Genomic DNA, 22,544 nt, shown 5'->3' on the forward strand with positions numbered 1-22,544 from the left:
ACCCCAAAATATGTTGGGGGGGGACAAAGCCCCCTCACCCCCTAGGAGTTGGCTCTTGTGAGCAGCAATTGTAGGGGGGTTGTGTTTTATTCATTCATTTGTTGACCCAAGGAACTCCAAGGACATGGCTTTGTCCAATTTATCCTCCCCATAACACTGAGAGACAATTGCCAGTTCAAGTCTTCTCAGTGAACTTCTGGGCTGAAAACAGACTAAGGCCCTGGGCCTCTGGAGTCCTACTAACCAACAAGACAGCACATACATGGAATCTAAGCCTGTGGGAAGGGCATGTATGGTTTTTTAATTTTGGTTACAGTGCCTAGCAATTTTAGGCATAACAAAGACAACTATTGAAATGGGTGACTGAGCCTTCAAGTTAACTGGTCCCAAGCTGTTAAGGGCTTTATATGAATACTACTGAATATGGCTCGGTAATAAATCAGCAGCTTGTCCAGGTGTAACCTTTGAAATGGAAATCCTGCTAAGGTTTTGCTTCACCTTGAAACAGCAACTGATGGTCTGTATTGTTTTTCTGGAAGAGTTATGATGATCTCTATTAAGGGAATAGCAATTCATTTATTCCAGCATTTCTTCTGATTTATCAAGATTCAAGAGAGCTATCTGATTTGTGTTGTAAAATGTTACCAAATAAGCAGTGTGTTCTGAGTTGTTATATGGGTTGGTGTCTCTAGGAAGATATTGCCATCAAATTCAGCTTTGACATATTTAGCAAATGAGCAAGGAAAACAAACAGGAACCCAATGCCAGAAAAAACACAAAGCTCTAGACACATACCATCAGCTCCTGAAGGAACCATCAAAAAGCCTGCGAGAGACAGTGGAGCATCTCTTTTCCCATCTTCCCTGGAGCTCTGTCTTTCCTGAGGGAAGGGGAAAGTGAGGGAGCCCAGGCAAGGGAGTTCTTCTCATCAGCTCCCAGCTGGCCTGAAAAGACTCTGTCCCTCTACATTTTATCTAATGTATCTGTTTTAGCATTTTAAAATGGTAAATCGGCTTGTGTGCCCTGGGAGAAAGGTACAAATCCAGTAAAAATATATATATTAGCTGACCAATGGAAAAAGAAATGCTGTAACAGGTCTGGGAACTTGCCTATGATTTCTGAGAACTTATCAAGGAAGTTAGAACTTCACCTAGCTAGGCCAATAATAATAATAATAAAATTTATTTATACTCCGCCCTCCCCAGCCAAGACCGGGCTCAGGGCGGCTAACATCAGGTATAAAAACAATTGATTAAAAAACAACTTAAAAACAGGATTAAAATGCAACTTAAAATGCAGCCTCATTTCAGTGGAAGCCCAGATCAAAAACTATTTGGGGGGAGAAAACGTCAAATCTTCACCAAGGCCAACTATCCAGACTGGTCCTATGTGGGCCAGAAAAAAGCCAGGGAAGTCCCCAAATAGGGGTTCCATCACAGAAGGAAAAGGAAAAGGGGGGATCAGTCTGATTCCAAGCCAAAGTCCAGGTGGAACAACTGTGTCTTATAGGCCCTGTGGAAAGAAATCAGATCCCGCAGGGTCCTGGTCTCATGAGACAGAGCATTCCACCAGGCCGGAGCCAGTGTTGAAAAGGCCCTGGCCCTGGTTGAGGCTAATCTGACTTCCTTAGGGCCTGGGACCTCTAGAGTTCTCCTATGCATTGCTGCATACTAATTTAAATGCTCACACACATATCCACACCAGGGATAACTCCAAGGAGTAGTAAGAGGCAGCAGGCTGCAGGCACACACACCTTCTACTCCACCCAAATATTTATACAACTCTATTTGCTGCTAGTTATTAGCCACAGTAAAATAATAATAAATTGTCCAGTAGCACCTTAGAGACCAACAGGGCTACCTACCTGAATCTAGCCACAGTAAGTTAAAGTTCTACATAGGATGGATAAAATCTTTGATCTGTAGGTCCTGCCCTGCCAGCACACGAGCGCTGCCCGGTGGCGGCAAGCTTCAGGGGATGGCAGCCTCCTCAACACTGAGAAGGGCTCGGCCCCCTACCTTACCCCTTACCCCTCCTATAGTTTGCACCCCATGTTTCAGGCCAAGGTAGAGCAGCAAAGGTTCCCCCCCCCCAGGTACGCACACCACACCATGTCAAGCGAAACGTTGTCCAGCAGAGGGCGCACAAGATACCCCGGACCAGCGTGATGTTTGAGGTTGCTTCTGGATAGCTCGTGACCAAAGCTTCGTGATTGGCTAATTCGAAATATTCCTATGAGGAAGAAATAATGAGTTTCGGACTATATATTTTGGCAGGTGAAGGATTACATATGTCACGGAGGTATTCATTTTTATATTTAAATGCAGGGCGTTATAATTGACTGATGATCTTAGAATTGCATTTTAAGATTTAATAACTTTCTGCAACTGAGCATAACGTGCAATGCTTGCTAACTGGATTTATTAAACAACATACATTTGAAGCACAGTGGCGCCAGTTCTGTATTTGTAAACTATGAGGCGGAAGTCTGATGAAATAATATTATATGCACTGGGATTAATAGAACTAGTCACGAAGTCTAGATTTATTTTATTTTATTTCCAAGGAAGTAAACTGCTTGCAGAGCATTTTTTGTTTGTTTTTCCTTTGAATTTTCCACAACGAAGGAAAATAATAACCAGCTGTAACATACAACAAGAACAAGACTAGCATGAACAATAGCAGTCCCTTCGATCTCTCAATAGAAGGCTTTTCCCTACAACTGTAGGTTTGACCATTGATACAGGATTGTGAGAGGGGCTGCAACAATAATTGAGTACTGTAGAGAGGAAGAGACAGGAAAAATGTAATTGGAGAATGCGGGCATCGATCCCGCTACCTCTCGCATGCTAAGCGAGCGCTCTACCATTTGAGCTAATTCCCCCGCACGCTACAAATTCTCCTTTCAGCCATTATAGATTATTACTCAACAGTGAGCGTTTTAGCCGACTTGTTCTTGCGGGAAATGCACTTCCTCGCCAAACTTAAGCCTAGTTAAAACAAACAAAAAGCAGAGATAAGTAAGTTCTGTCACCCAGCAAGGAGAAGCCACGCGGGGCTGGCGGGGTGGGGCTGGGGAGAAGGAACGGTCTGTGGGGAAAGGACTACATTTCCCATGAAACCTCACAGCGCGCATGCGTGACGTTTTCCTTTAGATCGCGCGCGCAGGTTCTAGGCGCCGACCGCGAGTTCCTTCAGTCAGAGAGAGAGAGAGAGAGAGAGAGAGACGGGGGCGCGTGCGCGCGTGCGTGTGTGAAGCAGCTGCTTCGCATTGTGCGAGGCAGAGACTGTTTGTGCTGTCGCGCGCGCGCACACACAGAGAGAGAGAGAGAGAGAGAGAGAGAGAGAGAGAGAGCGTCGGCAGCAGCAGCATCCTCGGCCAGAGGAGGATGAAGAGCGTGGCGAAGGAGGAGGAACGGATTCCAGCAGCCGGTTCGGCGCGCGTCCACCGCCCCACCGCTCTGAGGTAAGAAGAGGGGAGCCGGCGCCGCTCGCTCGCTTGTTCGGGAGCGAGCGAGGGAGATGTTGTTGGGTCCTCCTGCCGCTGCCGTCCCTCGCAGAGAGGGGCGCGGGGAGCCGCCGTCCCGCGGGCTCCGAAAGAAGGCGACGGGGTTTGTGTGTGTTGTGTGTGTTCACCGCTACGAAGGGCGGGCTGTGCGGGGATGAGGGCAGGAGGCGTGTGCGCTATGTCTGTCGAGGGGAGAAAGGACTTAGCGGGATAAATGCATTATCGTGTGTATGGAAGCGGGAGGGGGGTGGTCTTGGTTGACAGGCGAGGGGAGGACTGCGCGGGGCCGACTGCTCCCTTCCCTGCGCCTGTATGTGCTATAGGGTGAAAAGGGGGTGTCATATATAATAGTGAACGGTTCTCGTGTTTTAGTTGTGCCAGGCGACCAGAGCGTGTGTTTACGTGTGTGTGTGGTTGTTGTTGGGTGGGGGTGTGGAGTCGGGTGCACGCGAGGCTAGGAGGGTGTGCGCTTTCATAGTGGGAGGATGGAATTTGTGTTATCTGGATGTTGGCGGACTTGGGGAAGAGGGTGTGTTGTGCTATTGTGCATGTGGAGCGCAGTCCTGGGGCTTGGAGAGCTTTTGTGGGATTGTGGGTAGGTCTCATCTGGCTTGGGCTGTGGAGAGTGGGAAAAGCCGGGATTGTTGGGGGTAAAGTAGAAGGAATATAAGTTCATTGTATTATTGTCCCGGGAGGCTATGAATGGACGAAAGGCAGATGATGTTCAGGGACGAACTGTTCTTTTCTTAAGTATATGCTTGTGACATGGTATGTATGTGTATGTATTTATCTTTGTATTATTCTTTGTGTAATGTATGATATGTATGTATGAGTATGTTTCATCTTTTGTATTATCTCTTGTGCAATGTATGGTATGTATGTACGTATGGTATGTATGTACGTGTATGTATTATCTTTTGTGCAATAAAATGTAAAATAAATAAATAAATAAAAATTATATGCTTGTGACTACACACAGCATGAGCGAGGAGGAGACAGCTAGAAGGATCTATAGTTTTCCCCGTCGAGTTGTGACCTTTTCTGTGCTGTAGTTGGCACATCTAGAAGGGGTTGTACTGAATTGATTAAATTCTTATTACAGGAATGATTTGTCAGGGGTAGATAAGAAAGCAGAAGTATAATCTGCTAATTTTCCCTTGGAGGGAAGGCATGGATTGGGTTTTCAGAGCATAAGAAAAAAGAGACTGCATTCTCTTCTCTAAACACCCAGAAAATAATACGTAATGACAGTTCCCCTCAAATGTGCAGGGTTCCATGTAAAGGACATTGCTACAGCCATAGGTGAATTGTTATTTGTTACCTTTTTGCAAAGACCAGCAAACAGCAGTGGGTAATCAAACCCTCCTGCTATGTGAGAGGGCTTGGTTCAGGTGTTTGTCTCTGTGCCAGAAAAGTCCAAGCCAGTATGAATACATACATTCAAGCAGTGGAAACTTTAAAATGGCTCATTGTCTATTCCGATGCTTAGTGGGGCTTTCATTTCTTCCTTTGACTAATAGCAGGCTCTGGCTTTAGTTGAGACATTGCTAAGTAATGGAACCTACATTATACAGTTCTTTTTTCTGTGGTTGGAATAGTTGCATAGAAAAACTGTTCACAAATAAAGGTACTTATCCACTGAAAACCATTTTAATACAAGGCACTGTTGCAGTATGGTCAAATAATTAAGAATTGTATAAACCAGGGTGGGCAAAGCTTGTAAATTGGAGGGGAAACACATTGAGGACATTTAAGAGAACATTTGTGTTGAGGACATCCCACATACTTTATTGTGACTGAAGTCTTTTTGATACATTATTGCTTTAATAGTGGAATAAGCATTGGAGGTAATGATATGGAATATTTGAGGTCATGAACCAAGGGTTATTTATTAATGAAATCCTTAAAAACATGGAGTGCAATACACAGTAAATAGGATCGGTACCAAATACTCTGGCATAATCCAGTTAATTTTGGTTGTGCGGATCTGTGGGACTAGTTAAGTGTGAATATCTTGCATTGATTTCACACATTTTGAGACTTACTTTGTATGGGGGGGTCTTAAAAGTTTTGAGTGTGTGAAGCAGTCCACATGAATACATCTAGCTGTGTGCATTTGTACACATTAATTATGAGATCATCAAACATATTTCCTTTCATAACAACATTGCTTTGGGGCTGTGCACTTATTTACCCCAAGCAACTGGATTTTGGTTGGCATTTGTAGAGGCAATTCTCATTAGCCCAAAGTCTACTACATGTTGCTGAGTGTTCTGCTTTGTTTGTTTTCTTACCTTGCGTTTTGATAATGGATTCTGCATTTAATCATTTCCCCAACTTCTGAAGTAGTCATCCCTGCTGCGCAAAGTATTCTTGGCAATTGGTTTTGAAAAATTGTGCAGGCTTCATTCCATTAACATCCTAGCAATTTTTTTGTTCCCTTTTATCTTCCCTGCCTTGTTCATGTGGAATACCTTATAGATTTATGTGCATATGTTTTTCTTCGGATGCACCAGTGCATTTCCTATATCATTTTACTTTTATTATGCATGGTGATAACTATACCTGGGTAATGTTTCTCTGATGTTTTCAAATCACAAAAAATAGCTTTATGTTTAATGAAGGAACTCTTTGAACTCTAAGTAGCCATGAGCACTTTGGATCCATTTTGCTTGGACAATATTGGATTAAGAGGCATTATGTAATTACTGCATAATATGTGTGTTTTCTGTCACTAGGAGTTCTGAAGTCAAAACCAGTTACATGAATTACTGTAAATGATGAACTGTAAATGTGGCAGGGGACTTTGAAGGGATTAGCTTACTCTTATCATGCTGTTGCCTCTGTACGTACGGTATATGTCAACTCCTCTGCCTTTGGACTTGCAGCGTCCTTTTGCATTATGTGATGCAGCTTTATAACCTCTGTTATATGCTTGTTTATATAGAAATGCTGCTTTCTGTAGAAGGAAATGAAATTGGAGGAAAGCAATAATCATTTTGATGTCATAACATTCCTGGTAGACCACTGTCTCGATTGGTTTTACTGTTGGAGACAAGCTGCTTGTTTGTAGAAGTGGCCTTTTACATCACAGCATGTGCACATACATGAGTTAGAACATGGATTATTCTGCACAGAGTCCAATCTCTGGACTTCTTTCACAGGTAGGAGTAATGATAAAAGTGCTCTGCTACCCTATTGCTAGTCTCTGTTGTTCAAAAATGAATGAATTAGGCTCCTAATCATTAGCAGCTTAGTTAAGAAAAGTGGTCCCAAAGAATGAGGGATTTGAAATGGTTGTGGTGAGGTATCTTGCTGGATCAGCAAATGCTGGTGAAAGCTTATTATCTCATTAGGCTACTAGAAGTTTTATTAAAAGGCATTGTCTTACATGTTCGTATGAGTTTTGTGTTCATTTTATAGGTCATGGTTATCTTTTTAGGATCCTTCCAAATGAAGGCTTAATACTGCAAACAGGGCAGGTTGTTAGCAACTACCCACCCCCCCAAAAAACACATCAGATTTCCCATTGGAAGGGTAAATTGGACTAAACTGTGGGGGGGATACAGGTTGACATTTGGGTGACAGTAACATTATGTGGATGCTGTAACAATTTTCATGCATGAGGAGTGTCATATCTGAGATTCTTGGGAACCTTGGGTAAAGGTGCACTCAGTGGGGGGTTTTAATCTCGAAAAGGAAAGCTATGCCAGCCAAGAATACTCATGCTGCTTCCGAATGCTCTTGGTGCACTGTGCACAGGGCACAACTGCCCCATTTTTGCCACCTGAGGTGAAACAGGAAGTTGCTGCCACCTCCCCACTGAAGCTAGGGTGCTGCTGTTGCCTCTCCTTGCTTTGATGGTGGCGGGAGGTGCCTATAGAACTTCAGTGCTGCTGTGGGTGCCTCCGACCCTCTCCTGTTGCTGGAGCAACAGCAAGAGCTCACCACTGCTTCTCCTCACTTCTCTGCCAATGGCAGTGTGTGAGCTCAGTGGCAGGCAGGCACAGCTGTGGGAACTGCTACCTCTGGACTCTGTTGGGATCCTGCCGCCTGAGGCAATTACCTCAGTGTGGCTAATGGTGATGCCGGCTCTGGCTGTGCATAATGAGAATAGCAGAGCTCTTGCAATGGTGGACCCTTTGTGGCCTTGTGTTTCTGACAAATATATGACATTGCAGCTTCCTAGAACTGTCTTTGCTTGGTTTCTGCATCCAAAGTGGTACAGAAGCCAGTATATTAGCTTCTTGCTGCTCATTGATAGAGGCTTCTTTAGATGAGAAAATTTCAGAGATGTGGAAGATTCCTTGCCCTCTAATTGTATGGGGTGCAATTGTATTTTTCCCTGATGATCCCTGGCAATAGTAATAATAATCATGGGTCCGTGATATATTCAACTTATGCATACTCAAAGTTAGACCCATTGGGTTGTATCCAAAGTACTGCTATTGAGAACGTTAGGCCAGCACAATAATTTCTCCTTATGTGACAGGATGTTCTCTCCATCCCTTTCCCCTCACCCTACAAAATCTGTTCTGAGGATTTCCTAACTCCCCAGAACAGATTGGGGATTGTGTGGGGCATGTGGTGAGGAAATCCTGGTGCTATTCCTTGTGCTAACACAATCATTTAGATGAATACTGTACCACGTATTGCAATAAATGGATTTCACCCATATATATATATATATATATATATATATATATATATATATATATATATATATATCACAGTATCGTGGGAGGCAGTTCAGACCAGAAACAAAGTTATTAAAAGAACAATCAGCACTGCTCCACAGAAATCTGTATTACTAGTGTTACAAGTACCTGTTAGACAGTGACTCTGGCATCACTGGGGATGAGCAGGACACTTTCCACTGTTCCAAGCCCAGCACTGCTTGAAATTTTGTTTTAGTTCAGTAAAGGTTGAACACTATTTTTGTGATTTCTTTGCTGTGTGTAATGTTTTATCTGTACTGTATAGGCATTAAATTGGATTGTGAGATGAGATTTCTTGCCAGTTACATATTTCTAAAGTTTACTTATTCCTAAAAGTGTACTAATAGATTTGGGCAGCATGTCTATTTTGTTTCCTTTGTTTCTGCCCTGGTTTTATAACATATTTAAAACTACCCAGAAAAATGAGTACAGTAATAAGGATATGAGTATAGTTAACACTATTCCAGCAAATATCAGCATGAAGTGCTAAATCTGTACAACAGTTTTTTGTTGTTTTAAAAATGTCTGCTAATTTTATTAATGGCACTGTAGTCTGAATGATACAAGACTTATTTCCAGGATGAAGTTAATACTTGGACTCAAAGTGAAATTATCTGCCTGCTTGTGGTCTGGTGTTAATACCTAGAGGATAACCGAGAGCTCTTTTCTGTGAAGGAATGTGTGAAACCTGAGTTCGGGTATAAGTGTTAGCTTTGAAAAATTGCTGGCATTGAATTTATTGAATTATGAATCCACAGTTCAGTTGACAATTATTTTTAGTAATGAAAATGAGGGGTTTTTTGGAGTTTAAGAAATAAAGAAATTAAATACATGAGTGTATTTTGCATGACTAGCAGATATTTAAGGGAAATGGCTTTAAGAAAATAAGCATTGAGAGAATGCCTGACTTGGATTTATTGTGAATGTCCTTATGAATCCAATATACTATGAAATTTTGAATTGCATAAATATATAGGGCAATTAGCTAGATTTTCCCCATAATAAATGGGTGTTAGTGTAACACACAGCACAACTACACATCTTCCCTCTGCACATTTGTAATTGCTAGTCTTTTGTGGCAATTTGCCTATTCCAAAGGAGTTAGAAAATGTAAAATTTTAAAAGCATCATCTCAGTACTGGAAATAAAAGCGGAGCATTCTTCTCTTTGTCAGAATAATTTGATTTAGAATTTTATTCTAGCCCTTTTGCAAACCATTAATAGCTTTCACTCAAAGCAAATACTTAGTCTTGACAAGGATGTACACATGAACCAGCAGGACCCTCCACTGTTGAGCAGATTAATTCCTTTTAGTGCAGCACAGAATTTCCCTGTTTTGGAAGTTACTTGGCTTTAATCCAGGGAAATTCTCCTTGAAGCATGTGGTATCCATTGCAAGAGGCCCAAAGGATATATAAATCCCAGATGGAATTATCGTCTATACAAAATTTCTTCAGACAAAACAAAGGAATATAGTCTTGATTGTGGTTCTGGATGGACAGAACCCAACCTTATTTTTCAAGCCAGTTTTCCTTGATGTTAACAGCATCATTTAATGCAGATCTAGCTACTGCCAAATATACTCCTGTATAATGTACTGCTCAGTCTAGCTCCCCTCTAGGCTGTTTCTGCCCTGTTGTTCAAAAAGGAAAACTGGTCATCTCTCCCCCCCACCACCCAGTTTTCCTCTCTTTATATATTAAAAATTAATCATCTATTCCTTAGAAAATCAGGAGACAAGAGGGACAAAGCCAACTCTACACATATATTTCAGTCAACTACTAAACTAATGGGAAATATGGCCTGCTTTCCAACTGCTGAAGCTCTCTCACTGGATCTAACTACTGCTGTAGTTTGGTATTTCAATTTAGAGCTTGACATGTGGGAATTCTTGAACATTTCCAGTTCTAAAGTACATCAGACTAGAAACTTGTTAAGATCATAGCTCCGGAGCTTGTTATACAAATGTCATGTTCATAGAGCTTCAGGGATAAAGCCAACATGCTGTTCACAGATCATTAGGAAAATTTTTTTGACTCTTTCATTGTGCTAGATAGATGTTGCTCCCACTCCGTTGGGTGAATTCTGTAGCTAGTATGATGAAAAAATACTATATAATTCTGTAATTGAGTTATGATTGGACTGGGACTTGGTGCATGAACTCAAGCCACTTCAAGCCCTCTAAGATATAGGCTCTAATGGGAGAGGATGGTGAAGATTGAGGTTGTACTGTGTAATGGATATCAACATCATCTGCTATGCACAGGACTTTTTTCAGTTGTGTGGATCTGTGAACTTCTGAATCTGCCTCCATTGATCTGAAGTTATACAAATTCCTTCTTGTTTGTACACTTTTTATTTTTTATTATTTATTAAATTCGTATATCTGAAAATCACAGAACAGAAAAATACAGAATGCGAATACAAAATACATAGTAAAACAAAACCCCCAATAACCCCTCTGTGAATATCAGTATACATTCTGATAGCATTTTTTATTTTGATTTTACTGAAATTAGGAAAGTAACAGATGGCCACAGAGTTGTGCCTGGATGGCTTAACCTCTTCCTTCTATGTAGGAGGTTTAGTTTAGTTTTACTTATGCTGAATAATAACATGCACAACAGTGCCTGCAATTTCTTAACTTTTCTGAAGGCATGTAATTAAATGTCTTATATTTTCCCCTTGAAACCAGATGTTTTGGAGGAATTAAAACTGCTGCAATAGTTTTCGAGACTTCAATATGAATATAGCCTGCCTGCTTTCATCTTTCCACATTCATTATTTTGGTTTTTTTAGTGACTAGAAGTTAGTAACACTGTCCTTTTGGCTATCTAAGCTTGCTGTGTAAATTCTCAATATAGACTTGGGAGGTCATAAACTATGACTTGCCAAACTACTATGGTGTATGTGGAGTGCAGACAACAGTGAATAACATTTAGCTTTCTGTTCATTCAGTCCTACATGCTTGCAGTGCGTAAGTGCTTCAGGATGAATAGTTTTTGAGCTGGTTTGTCTGAGAAAGTTAGGTTCTTGAGTGTAAGGTGGTTGGAGGTATTGGAGGTGGTTTATGTAACAAAGTTATTAGTTGCACCTAAATCATCATCATCATCATCACTTTTAATTTGTATACCGCCTTTCTATCATACAATACTCAAAGCGGTTTACAAGCTGAAGAAACAGAATCTCATGAAATACAAAACAACATTATAACTATCTAATGCAATACAAAAATATGATAATAAAACATAGCTTTAAAATAAGCAATCACATGTTGCATGTTTCATACTAGAGAGGGCTATAGGAAGTGGAAATATTTGGCTACATATCTGATAAAAATAGTTGCAGGAACTGCTACAGCTACATGAACTGCAGCTCTGGAGATATTTTAACTTCTCTAAATTTAGCTAGTTCCTCATTTCTTATTTTTATATAATATCTGGCTCTTTTAAACTCCTTTCCGTAGAGTCTCTTTGCTGAATGAAAGGTCACCCACTGACTTAACAGTGCAAAAGGATTAAATTACAAAATCTCATGACAGGGCACTCTTCATTCTCACAGAATTTAGAGATTCAGGATTGAGGCCAAGCTTGCCAACTGAATTTTCTACAACTAAAGCTGTGTTTTTGATGCAGTCTAAGTTACTGGAACATTTGTGTGTTCAACCAAATTAATTCTTAATAGAGGCTCATCCAGAGGATGGCTGGAGCCAAATCTTTTCTGCTTGCTTTTTCTTAGCATGCATGAGAGAGGAGTTGCCTGAATTCTGAAAAATAATCCCACACTGTTTTCCCTATTAATACACTTTTTATTGAAATGTTCTTCTGATCAGTGCTGCACTTGAAAGTTGGCTGATTTATCTGATCTCTCCCTTCAGAATAAAAGTGTCATAGAACAGAATCTGGCTTAGGCGGGCCTAATGATGTTGGTTTTTAACATCTATTTATTAATTTTGACCCCTTTCCTCTTCCAAGCATACATAGTATGCATTTAAAGGAATCATCCTGACAAATCCGCATGTAGCATTGGGGAACTATTTCTACAAAGTCATTCAATGAGCTTTGCTGCTGAAATGCCCCCAAGTCAAATACCCTAGGTGCTGGACCTCTGTGATTCTATGAGCCACACAGAGCATATGTAACTTTAGTGCAGCAATGGGAAACCTGTCACTCTCCAAATGAAGACAGGCTACAACTTCAACCATCCCTGGCTATTGGCTATGTAACCTGTTGCTGGTGAGAGCTGCAGTTCAACAACATCTGGAGGGTCATGAAATAGCCACCCCTGTATATTAAGACCATTCCTGCCTGAGAAGGTGATTGGTAGCATATTTCAGAGTTACTTTTAAATGGCATTCTATTGAAATCTGGGAAGCACTGTATATCTGGCAGTGGCAGTCATTGTTGCCTTTCCCACTGTGATTCCTCATCTGCTGCAGTAGGGAGAAAGGTTGTGAGATTTATTCTCTTGGTGCTAAAGAACAGTCAAAACTACAACCATGATAACATAAATTACACAATGCAGTACTTAGGCCTTCATATTACTTAGGTTTTATAAACGTGCAAATATGAGGTACCGTACTTAATCATGCAGCAGAGTAATTCCTAGGCTACTTTCACAGAAAATATTGGCAAAGCACATTAAGTACTCATGCATAAATTATCCAGGCATAATTATTTCATCTCTGTACTGCTCACGCACAGAAGAGTGAATACAAATGAAGAAAGAGAAAAGTGTATATATCCATTTGAACAGTGCTTTTCTTCAGTTATCACCATTGGAGATAAAGGGAAGAAGTGGCTTCAGTTCCAAGAGCATCTTTGTGAATGGTATCTTAATCTTAAAGTGGTGTGCATAGAGATTTGTTTGGGTGATTGCCAATAAAAGTGCACATAAATAAAAGAATTGCAAGTAATCTGAGAACAAATGAATATTAGAGTAAGAGAGATCAGTGTCAGTGGCGAACCTTGGGGTCTCAAATTTCAGCGGTACCCTGTGCGACACCAACATTTGGCCCCCTGAACCTTCCATTCTGCATCATAGTTGCGGTGCTCCTGAGGCTCTGTGCTCAGTGCGACTGAACCAGCTGCTCTCCCCCAAAACTGTCTCTGTCAGTATTATCGTATCAGATTCATGGGGTTGGAATTCCAAGTTCTCATTTTGAAAAGTAGCATATTTGCTGTTGTATCATTGTCCTCTGTTAGCTAAAAGAACACATGTACTGCCTCAATTTCATTCGGGATTAGAGATATGTATATGTACTTTTAGCATCTTTTAAAAAGCTGTGTGTCTTATAGAGGTCTTTGGCAATAATATTTAATACCTTTGCAAAAAACGTATTGAGCAGACTTCCTTCAATGATAATGACATGAGTTTTTTTTAAGAGTCTTATAGAATATATAAAACAGAATTCTCTCTGCATAAATAACATGTGATACTTTCTCCAGGTGACAAATTTTTGCTACATTATGTGTAAATATTAACCTCTCCCTAGTTCAATCACTGTTAGCCTCGTGTACTGTGAATGGAAGATTACAGGAGCAGATGTTAAAATCTAGAGGATTTTAATTCAAATTCTAAGAAGTTAAAAAGTTAGCTGATGTTTTGGGGGAGGATCAGCTATACAGTGAATTAGTAGAAAGTAAGTTCCCTTCTACTGAAGGGAATATTGTTAGAAAGTAGTATAGGGGAGAAAGAGTTTATGTGGCGGAGAGAGCTAGAATATACTGCAGTTATTAAACAGTTAATGCAAATCTTTTATTAAAATCCCACCAAAATAACTTCATGATTTTCAGTACCTTTCTTTCAAGCCTGAACCATCTCAGCAGGATTCACCTGTGATGTTTTATAACTGCATCACCTGTGATGCTTGGATTGTGCTTTTGATGATGGCAAGGAAATGATGTCTTTTCAACCAGCATCTATTTTATTTAGGTTGATTCACTTCCTAGTTCCCATTATGAGGGCCTATTCCGTTGCAGCAGAGACACTGCTTCCTCTGAAGTTAGATGTCAACACTGTGTTATATTCAACAAAGTAGTCCTATTAGTGCAAGGCCTGTGCAATGGACTTCCTCTCCCTCTGTCTTCCCCAACATTTGCTCAGATTGCAGGGTTGCATGGAGAGCAGAAAAGGAGAAGTCCCATTGCTTAGATAGGTGTATTTTCACTTACAGGACAAGCTTTCATGTCACCAAATGTGTTTGAAACTGCAAACCTATACCTAGTTTCCTGGGTGTTCTAAATAAATATGTATAGGATTATACAGTGGTACCTCAGGATACAGATGCTTCAGGTTACAGATGCTTCAGGTTACAGACTCCACTAACCCAGAAATACAGTAGTACCTCGGGTTAAGAACTTTGCTTCAGGATGAGAACAGAAATCGTGCGGCAGCGGCATGGTGGTAGTGGGAGGCCCCATTAGCTAAAGTGGTGCCTCGTGTTAAGAACAGTTTCAGGTTAAGAACTAATTAAGTTCTTAACCTGAGGTACCACTGTACTGCAACTTCTTTATGTAGCACCATCTAAGATGAGTACAAAAGACCTAGTGAGGTCAATGAAATATTAACACAATGCATTCATTTTGTGGCTTAGAGAGGTAACCTGATGGACTGTTCATTAATCTTCCATTCTTGATAATCACTTGGTTTTAAAAATTGGTATTCTTGTACCAGACCATCATGTTACCATAGATTCTGACCTCTGTATGCTGGTATGAAGCAGAATCTCCAAACACAGCCCAGGAGAAGGGGCTGGACCAAAGTCTTCATCCAGATAACAGGATTAAAGGAAATAAAAGGTTGAAAGTAGAATAATGGAGTTGTATATAAAAGGGAAGGTGATAAAGTTGCACGTCAGAAACAAAACAGATGGGGGTCCTGCACAGCATTAGCTGCTGTGGAATTGATACAAATGAGGAAAAGGTGAAGAACCACTATGCTCACCTTGGTTGGCATTTCTTGTGGCAAGGAGATTGGGCTTTAATCTTTTACAGTTCAATGAAATAGAGAAGTGGGGGGGGCAGGGAAGCAACACATTCCTAATACAATAATCAAACTCCTACAGTGTAGTGGCTGACATTGGGGATAGAGGGAGAAATTAGCATTATGTCTACAATCACAATTCCTCAGGTGGAAGGAGTGTTTGGGGGGGGGCAGCATGATGGAGACAACTGTGTTAGTGCCATGCATTATCTTGAAATAGTTTGAATTGTGCCAATGGATGCCAGGCACTTAGAGCAGATGCTGCCTAAGAACATATTCCCAGTATCACCCCTGATATTAAACTGTAGAGTGGTGCTATTCTGTGCTCTTAGTAGAACACATTGTGCCATTTGGGGTTGCAATTTATTTATTTTTCCCAGCTGTCCATTAAAGGCAAATTCCTGCAATATATGTGGATGTGTTAGGAAGGGGACACCATCAAACTATAGTTTCATGTATGAGCTTTGTTTTCAGATTTGCTAGTGATGCACAGAGAATCTTCAAGCATTGCAGCTGGTTCTCCAGGTGTACCGTGTATCGGTAGTTTCAGTTTTAGCAATACCTTTTCTGTTTGTGCCATTTGTTAATGTTAACATCATTAAAGCTATTGGCTGAATTATATGGGAGGCAGAGGAAATATTAGCAACATTTTATTTCCCTTGGTGGTCACTTTCACTTTTTCTTCAACATAATTGGAAATACTGTATGGTCTTTTGGGGACAAAGGAGAAATTTGCACTCAGCTGCATAGTTAGTATTGTTTTAATGCACCTATTTCCAAAATATGGAATGTTTCCACCATTAAGCTTAACATCAACAGAGAGATATTCATTTCACTGACACTAAAGCAAATTGGATTTCTGCAGAAAAAGAAACAATTTGCCACTGAAGTGGATTTGTAATCCTATTATTTTCATGTTCACTGTGTGTATATGTGTCTGACTTATTCTTAATAAAGTGATTATTCTCACTTCAGAATGTGCAGTTACTTAAGTTTGCACTTAAGTCTTACATACTGTAGTAGCTTGTGGCTTTCCATACTCCTCCTAATCCACGAGAGAGTGACACATTCATGATGTCTACAATATATAAAAATTTTATTGTGGGTGGGTGTGTAGTGTATCTCTGTTGAAAGAATTGGAATAGAATAAGGTTTTCATGTAAACTTTTTTGCGGTAGATCCTGAGAAGTGTCAGAGGAATGAGTGGGCAGAGGGTGACTTTCTCATTCTTGCTAAGCTTTTTGAAAAATCTGTCCTGAGGGCCAGGGAACTTTCCTGAATAAGGCAGGATGACTGAGGATCATGGAAAAATATCCAGAGGCAGCTTTAGTGAGAAGGCCTCAATTTTTCTTGATGTAGCCAAGAAGTAGTAGTAGGGGGCATAACCCTTCCATAGGGTTCTAGCACTTATATAAGAATTGAAATAACCTGACTATTCTTATGCAGCTTTCCTCTGAAGCTTTTCAGTTGCTTCCATAACCATGTTTGTCATGTGATAATTACTACTTTCATGTAATTGACTGGGTTGTATCCAACAGTCAATTTGTTTGCACAAGGACTTTCACCTGTGCAACAGAACTTCCCCAACTTCTCTTCCCCACATGTGCCTCCCAGATTTGTTCTGTGGTTTTCCCCAACCCTTCTGAGCAGATTTGGATGGTGGCATGTGGGGAGAGGGTAAGTTCTGATGCGCAAGCAGAAGTCCTTGTGTGAGCGGGGCAACTTTGCTGGATACACCTGTTTGCGGGGTTAGAAACTGATATATAAAAGCTAGGAGCTAAATGGCACGTTCAACCTAGGTTATGGGCACCACAGTGGAATGTCTAGGCACACTTTTTATAACAAGAATACAAAGCTAAAAATGAATGAACTGCAGCTAAAAACTTATGTTCATTTTTCACATGATCTAGTCCTCATCTGAAGGCTGCAAAAAACAAAGCCATGCTTCCCCTGCATGCCCCATTAATATTCTTATGAGGGTCCCTCAAACAGCTGCCTTTCTGTAAAGCCAGCTTAGAGGCAGAACCTATCAGCTTGCCTGATGCTGCAGTGATTTCTTGGAAGTCAAGCAGGCAGGAATTTCTCCTCCCATGCCCTCAACATCAGCAGTGGCAGTTTTAATTTGAAATCTTAGGTGCAGTACTGCACCCAGAGCTCAGAAATTGCTCATGCTAATGAAATTCCCAGTCGCAAAATGTGCCTAGAACAATAGGAGTTTCGAATGCTGCCTGTTTGTATATAATGGGTCTTGTGATTGTAACAACCCTACCATTAGGCATGGTGACATAACTTCCTCAGGCAGCTGCTTTTGAATGTCATAAAAAGGCAGCAAGTGGATAAATTATTTAATTTGTTTTATTTTTACTGCTAGTGAGGGGGAGATATGATTATCGGATCTTCTGCTTAAAATGCCAAAATAACTTGGCTGGCCACGGGTGCACCTGACTTGTAGTGGCAATATGTCTTGGTTCTGGGCCTGGCCACAACTGGTCATGTACATTTTAGTTTACAGACTTGTGCTTTCTCAGGTTGGCTTTTGCATGTTCCAGCATACAGTGAATGCAAAAGTGTTGGTTCACTTGCATGTTTGCTTACTTTGCATGTTGTAACACATGAATGAATCCTGAAGTAGGCTGCTTTTCTATACACATTTACCAGGAAGTAAGCCCCATTGAACTTACTGGAGTTTAATTCTGAGTTAACATTTGTAGGATTGGACTAAAGCAAATGTGCAGATTGTGAACATTTTTATTATGAGGATATTTGCATCGATTCAGACATTTGTAAATGTACCGTAGCAATCTTGTAGTTGTGGTGGGGCTGGACATACACTTTGCTTCCCATATGATATTACAAGTACCCCTACTTCAATTTATTGTTTAGTAACACAGAAATCAGAGGTATGCAAGTAATGAGGGTACATGTGTGTGTCTCATCTTTCCTGCTACATTGTGTTGTGTTGTGGAGTGGAGTGCACACATGGAAATTTGCCATTCACCCATATGTATAGGATTGCTGTATTTAAAATGTTTGAAATGGCCCTACATTCCCTCTACTAAACTGATTTGCCACTTGAAACAGCTTTGTCACTATTTCTTAACACAGTGTAACACTTTGAAGTGTCTCTTTATCTTTCATTTGATCAGGGGCGTCTTAAGCGTATCTGGTGCTGTGGTGCACGGATCCCTCCGCCGCCCCCATGTTTCCCTCTGGGTGGGCAGCAGCTGGAGGGCGGGCAGGACGGAGGCTGGGGGCATAGCATGGCATAGTGGAGGCGGGCAAGGGCTGCGCTGCCAGCGGAGCTGGAGGGTAAACTTTACATCCCCTCCCTGCCGCATGGCCTGGCCCCCACCGGCTAGGTGACGCGCACAGTCATGCTCTCCCTTCCTCTGCATTTGCAAGCAACACCTGCGGCGCTTCGGCTCTGGGGGACTGGCAGCGGCGGCAGCGCTTGCTCGATTGGCTCGGGGAAGCGGGCAGGCAGAGGAAGCTCCTTGGCTCCGGAGAGCAGCTGGGCAGCAGAGGCAGTGAGGTCCGGCGGGTCCTCCTGCACGCCCGGAGCGCCATAGAGCAGCCGCGACGTGGGAGCTGCAGGCGGAGGCGCCAGGTACTGCCCGCCGAACTCGCAGGCAGGCAGGCGACAACAGCCCCGGTGGGTGCAGGGTGGCCTCTCTGGGAGCCTTTTGGCTTTTGTGAAGGTGGCGGCCTCCTCCACACCGTAGGGTAGCGGCAGGCGCAGGCTGTACGTGGCGGGGCGCCACTGCAGTTCCCTCCCGTGGACCTCGAGCTGAGCCTGGGTGGCCGAGCTGAGGCAGGGCAGCTCCACCGTCACCACAAACTCGCAAACAGGGAAAGGGGAGACCACCGGCAAAGCCATGCAGCTCCCCCACTTGCTGGGGCACCCCTGAGAGGCGGGCGCCCTGGCGCAATGCGGCAGTAGTCCCAATAGGAAAGACGGGGCTGCATTTGATAAATGTGTCTTAGCATGCACCAAATAGTTTTTTTCTTGCTTCTTAGCCTCCTGGTTACACTTTTGTGGTTTTGTATACTTTTGAACAGGATGTAGCAACTGAGCTTTATGCAGCATCGGATGAAGCCTAGAAATATCCACAAATAGAACATACTTTTGCAAGCAAAATGTGCAGTGAATAAAGAAGTAAAGTGAAACACATGTTGCAGTTGCTTTGTTTGGAGGTAGCTGGAAATGGTTGCTCCTCGAATGACTGAAAAGTTTGAATCTCATTGCACTTGGAGTGCAATTTCTGTTAATTACTGGAAATCCTTGTCCCAGTTCTACTGAAGCTAGTGGCAAACAGTGTTGAAGTTGGTTACTAGTTGCCTGTTCCTTGTTTCTACAATACAGTGGTACCTCGGTTTATGAACACAATTGGTTCCGGAAGTCTGTTCATAAACTGAAGCGTTCATAAACTGAAGCAAACTTTCCCATTGAAAGTAATGGAAAGTGGATTAATCTGTTCCAGACGGTCCACGGAGTACTTAAACTGAAGCGTTCATAAACTGAAGCAAACTTTCCCATTGAAAGTAATGGAAAGTGGATTAATCCATTCCAGACAGGTCCGCGGAGTACTCAACCTGAAGCGTACTTAACCCGAAGCATGGGTGTAATTGGTTCTGGAAGTCTGTTCATAAACTGAAGCGTTCATAAACTGAAGCGAACTTTCCCATTGAAAGTAATGGTAAGTGAATTAATCCGTTCCAGGTGGGTCCGCAATGTTCGTAAACTGAAAATTCATAAACTGAGGTGTTCATAAACTGAGGTTCCACTGTAGTTTGAAACACAGTTCAATCTGAAAACATTAAAAAAGAATTAAAGTTTGCATGTCCCTAAACCCCAGCATCATATTTGGCTGAGGTCCGCAATAGAATTTTTTTTGCAATAAAAGCTATTGCAATTGTGCAATGCTGTAAGACAACTTCGTATTCATTTTAGCACTATGCTCAGCTTATTAACAAATTGTATGCTGCACCAGTGAACTTGTGAAAGACAGAAGATCCATTCAATTTTCTGTATTTGAAGTGAATCGCTTCATGTTGTAGGGATGAAGAAAAAGGTTCTCATTGACTCCAATTTATGCAGCCTGGTTCTTTAATGTTTTATGGAAAAGAAATTCCATACAGCGTGGGATACTTCTAATCCTGTATTAATGTTCCCTAAAGCTAGATGATGATGATTAAGTGAAGCAATATTTCTTGTAAACCTGGTTTGGCTAGAAATGGTGTAGGGCACTGAAGTTTGTTTTGTTGCAATTTCTTATGAAGAGTAGGAGCAGGGTGTGTCTGTTCTCTCTCAGTTCTAAATGTGGTTCAGTATTCTGTGTCAATCTTGATGTGCTAAGCTTGGGGTTTGTTCTAAGAGCTGAACCAGCAGGAGTCTGAAAACAGTCTGAAGCAACACTCCCGGCCAGGTAAGCCCCAAAGAGCGGGGAAGAACACATTTGGGAGTTATTTGAGGTGGATTTAAGAAAGCATCTATAATAGAAATAGTTCAGAATGCACAAGTACATATTTTTCCAGGTGTCAACAACATCAGCTTGAATTTATGTCCAAATTGCATCACTGTTTCATTCCTCCAGTAGCTTTCTTAAGCTACACGGCACAGATTGTTTAGTTGAAATGGCTCTATCAGCGTCAATAAAAAGAATAATTAGGTTTTTAAAAATTGGCTCTGTACACATTTCTGTTTTCCCAAGGTACTGCACCCAAAGTACTCTCAATGTTGCTTTGTAAAGCAGTGTTCATATGATGGCCACAATCCACATCTATCCTGTTGGTTCTGATGGAATGCTGCATTTTGATGCATCCCCCCCACCAGCATCAATCCATATTGAGAAAAAGATTGAGCTAGCTGTGTTTTAAGATATTAATTACACAGCCATACAGTAGATTGATCTACACTGAGCCCTGCAAGACTCATGGTTGCTCAGCTTGTCAATGGCTAAATTGCTTTACTTTAGTAGTTCTGGCAAGGTGTCCTCTAAAGTAGCTAGAGGTAATTGACGAGAATACTATGGGGACAGATGGGGGCTAGCTTGAAGAAATGCTGCAAAATGTAAAGTGTACAATAGCTCTTTAGATCATAGGCACATTTTATGGTGGTGGAATGAAATCAAGCAAGTGGTAGGGTTGGTGAGGGGGATAAAGGTTTAATATTTGTCATCTGAGATTATAAACCTGCACTATTTACACTTAATTTACAGAGAGGGGAAATACCATAAAATAGCTAGAACACATAAACTCGAACATGGACTGCTTTGGATAGATGAAACATGGGTTGAACGGGAAACCTTGGCTATGGAGGAGAGGTTTTATATTTTTCCTTCGTAGCTGCCTTGTACCACTCACCTAGGAGTAAGCCACATTGAACTTGATGAGACTTACTCCTGAGTAAATATGAAAAATACTGTAAAAAAAGAGAAACAGCAGGATGAAACTTACATATATTAACTGATGCTTCTTATTAGCATGTCTTCAGTGTAACTTACTTACAACTTCAGACACAGATGTGTGTAGATACTGAAGGAAAAGATAGCTATGTGGCACTTGTGAATTCTGGCTGCTTTTTTGTCTTTCAGAAGATCTGCTAATGCTATTTGCAGTTTCTCTTTTGTACTGTACTACATTACTTAAAATCAAAGCTGTCCTGATAGTTGCATAGCTACAATTTTGCCACACATTCTTCATAGTGTGCCAGTCAGAAGGATCACCAAGACATCACTGAAAATTTGGTTGCTGTCAAGACAGGAGAATTCCTATGTGCACCAAGAGTTCGCTACTGTTGTCTTGGGGGAAAAATTAGATCATTCTCTTTAAGATCGCATTTAAATAATGATGCAGGTAAATTACATGATGCCTATTAGCCAGTCAAGTAGAGCCGTACCTCGTTTTGCAGCCGGGATCCGTTCCAGAGCCCCGGACGCTAGCCAAAAAGGATGCAGGGCAAAGCACCACGTCTGCGCACGCGCCCAAAGCAGTTTGCGCTTCTGCACATGCACAATTTAGTACTTTGTGCATGCGCGAGTGGCAAACCCAGAAGTAACCCGTTCCGGTACTTCTGGGTTTGCTGCGTACGTTCGCCGGAATGAACGCTAGACAAGGCAGACGTTCGTGGAGGTATTACTGCAATGGATGTACTGTATGCTTTCAGGACCACTTGTGAACAAAACTAAGTGGAAGGCAGGGATTTGGCTACTGCTGTGCTTTAGTCACCAGGATTTAACAGCTCAGCCTTGCACAGCTGCAGTGCTAAGTGAACCAAGCATGCTTTGTTCTGCATAAAGTGTTGTTAGCATCCAGTTATCTTAAAAACTAAGCTC

At 41.6% G+C, this 22,544-nt stretch overlaps 1 protein-coding gene and 1 non-coding gene across 4 annotated transcripts in view; one reads left to right on the forward strand and one right to left on the reverse strand.

The window, feature by feature from the left end:
• Positions 1-2,811: 2,811 nt before the first annotated feature.
• Positions 2,812-2,884, reverse strand: TRNAA-AGC (transfer RNA alanine (anticodon AGC)). The gene has a single exon. It is a non-coding gene; the product is annotated as a tRNA-Ala (tRNA).
• Positions 2,885-3,200: 316 nt separating this feature from the next.
• The window catches only part of LOC118088609 (uncharacterized), an 83,925-nt gene continuing 64,581 nt past the window's right edge, over positions 3,201-22,544 (forward strand). Inside the window, exon 1 of one of the 3 annotated variants that reach the window (XM_035122462.3) lies at positions 3,201-3,466. The gene's annotated coding sequence lies outside the window, so the exon portion shown is untranslated. Of the gene's footprint in view, positions 3,467-3,487; positions 3,612-4,067; positions 4,277-22,544 lie in introns of those variants that run through there. The other 2 variants (XM_035122488.3, XM_035122479.3) reach the window with 2 other exon arrangements.

The sequence above is a fragment of the Zootoca vivipara genome, chromosome 1, assembly GCF_965207765.1.
Source record: "Zootoca vivipara chromosome 1, rZooViv2.hap1.1, whole genome shotgun sequence".
NCBI lineage: Eukaryota > Metazoa > Chordata > Lepidosauria > Squamata > Lacertidae > Zootoca > Zootoca vivipara.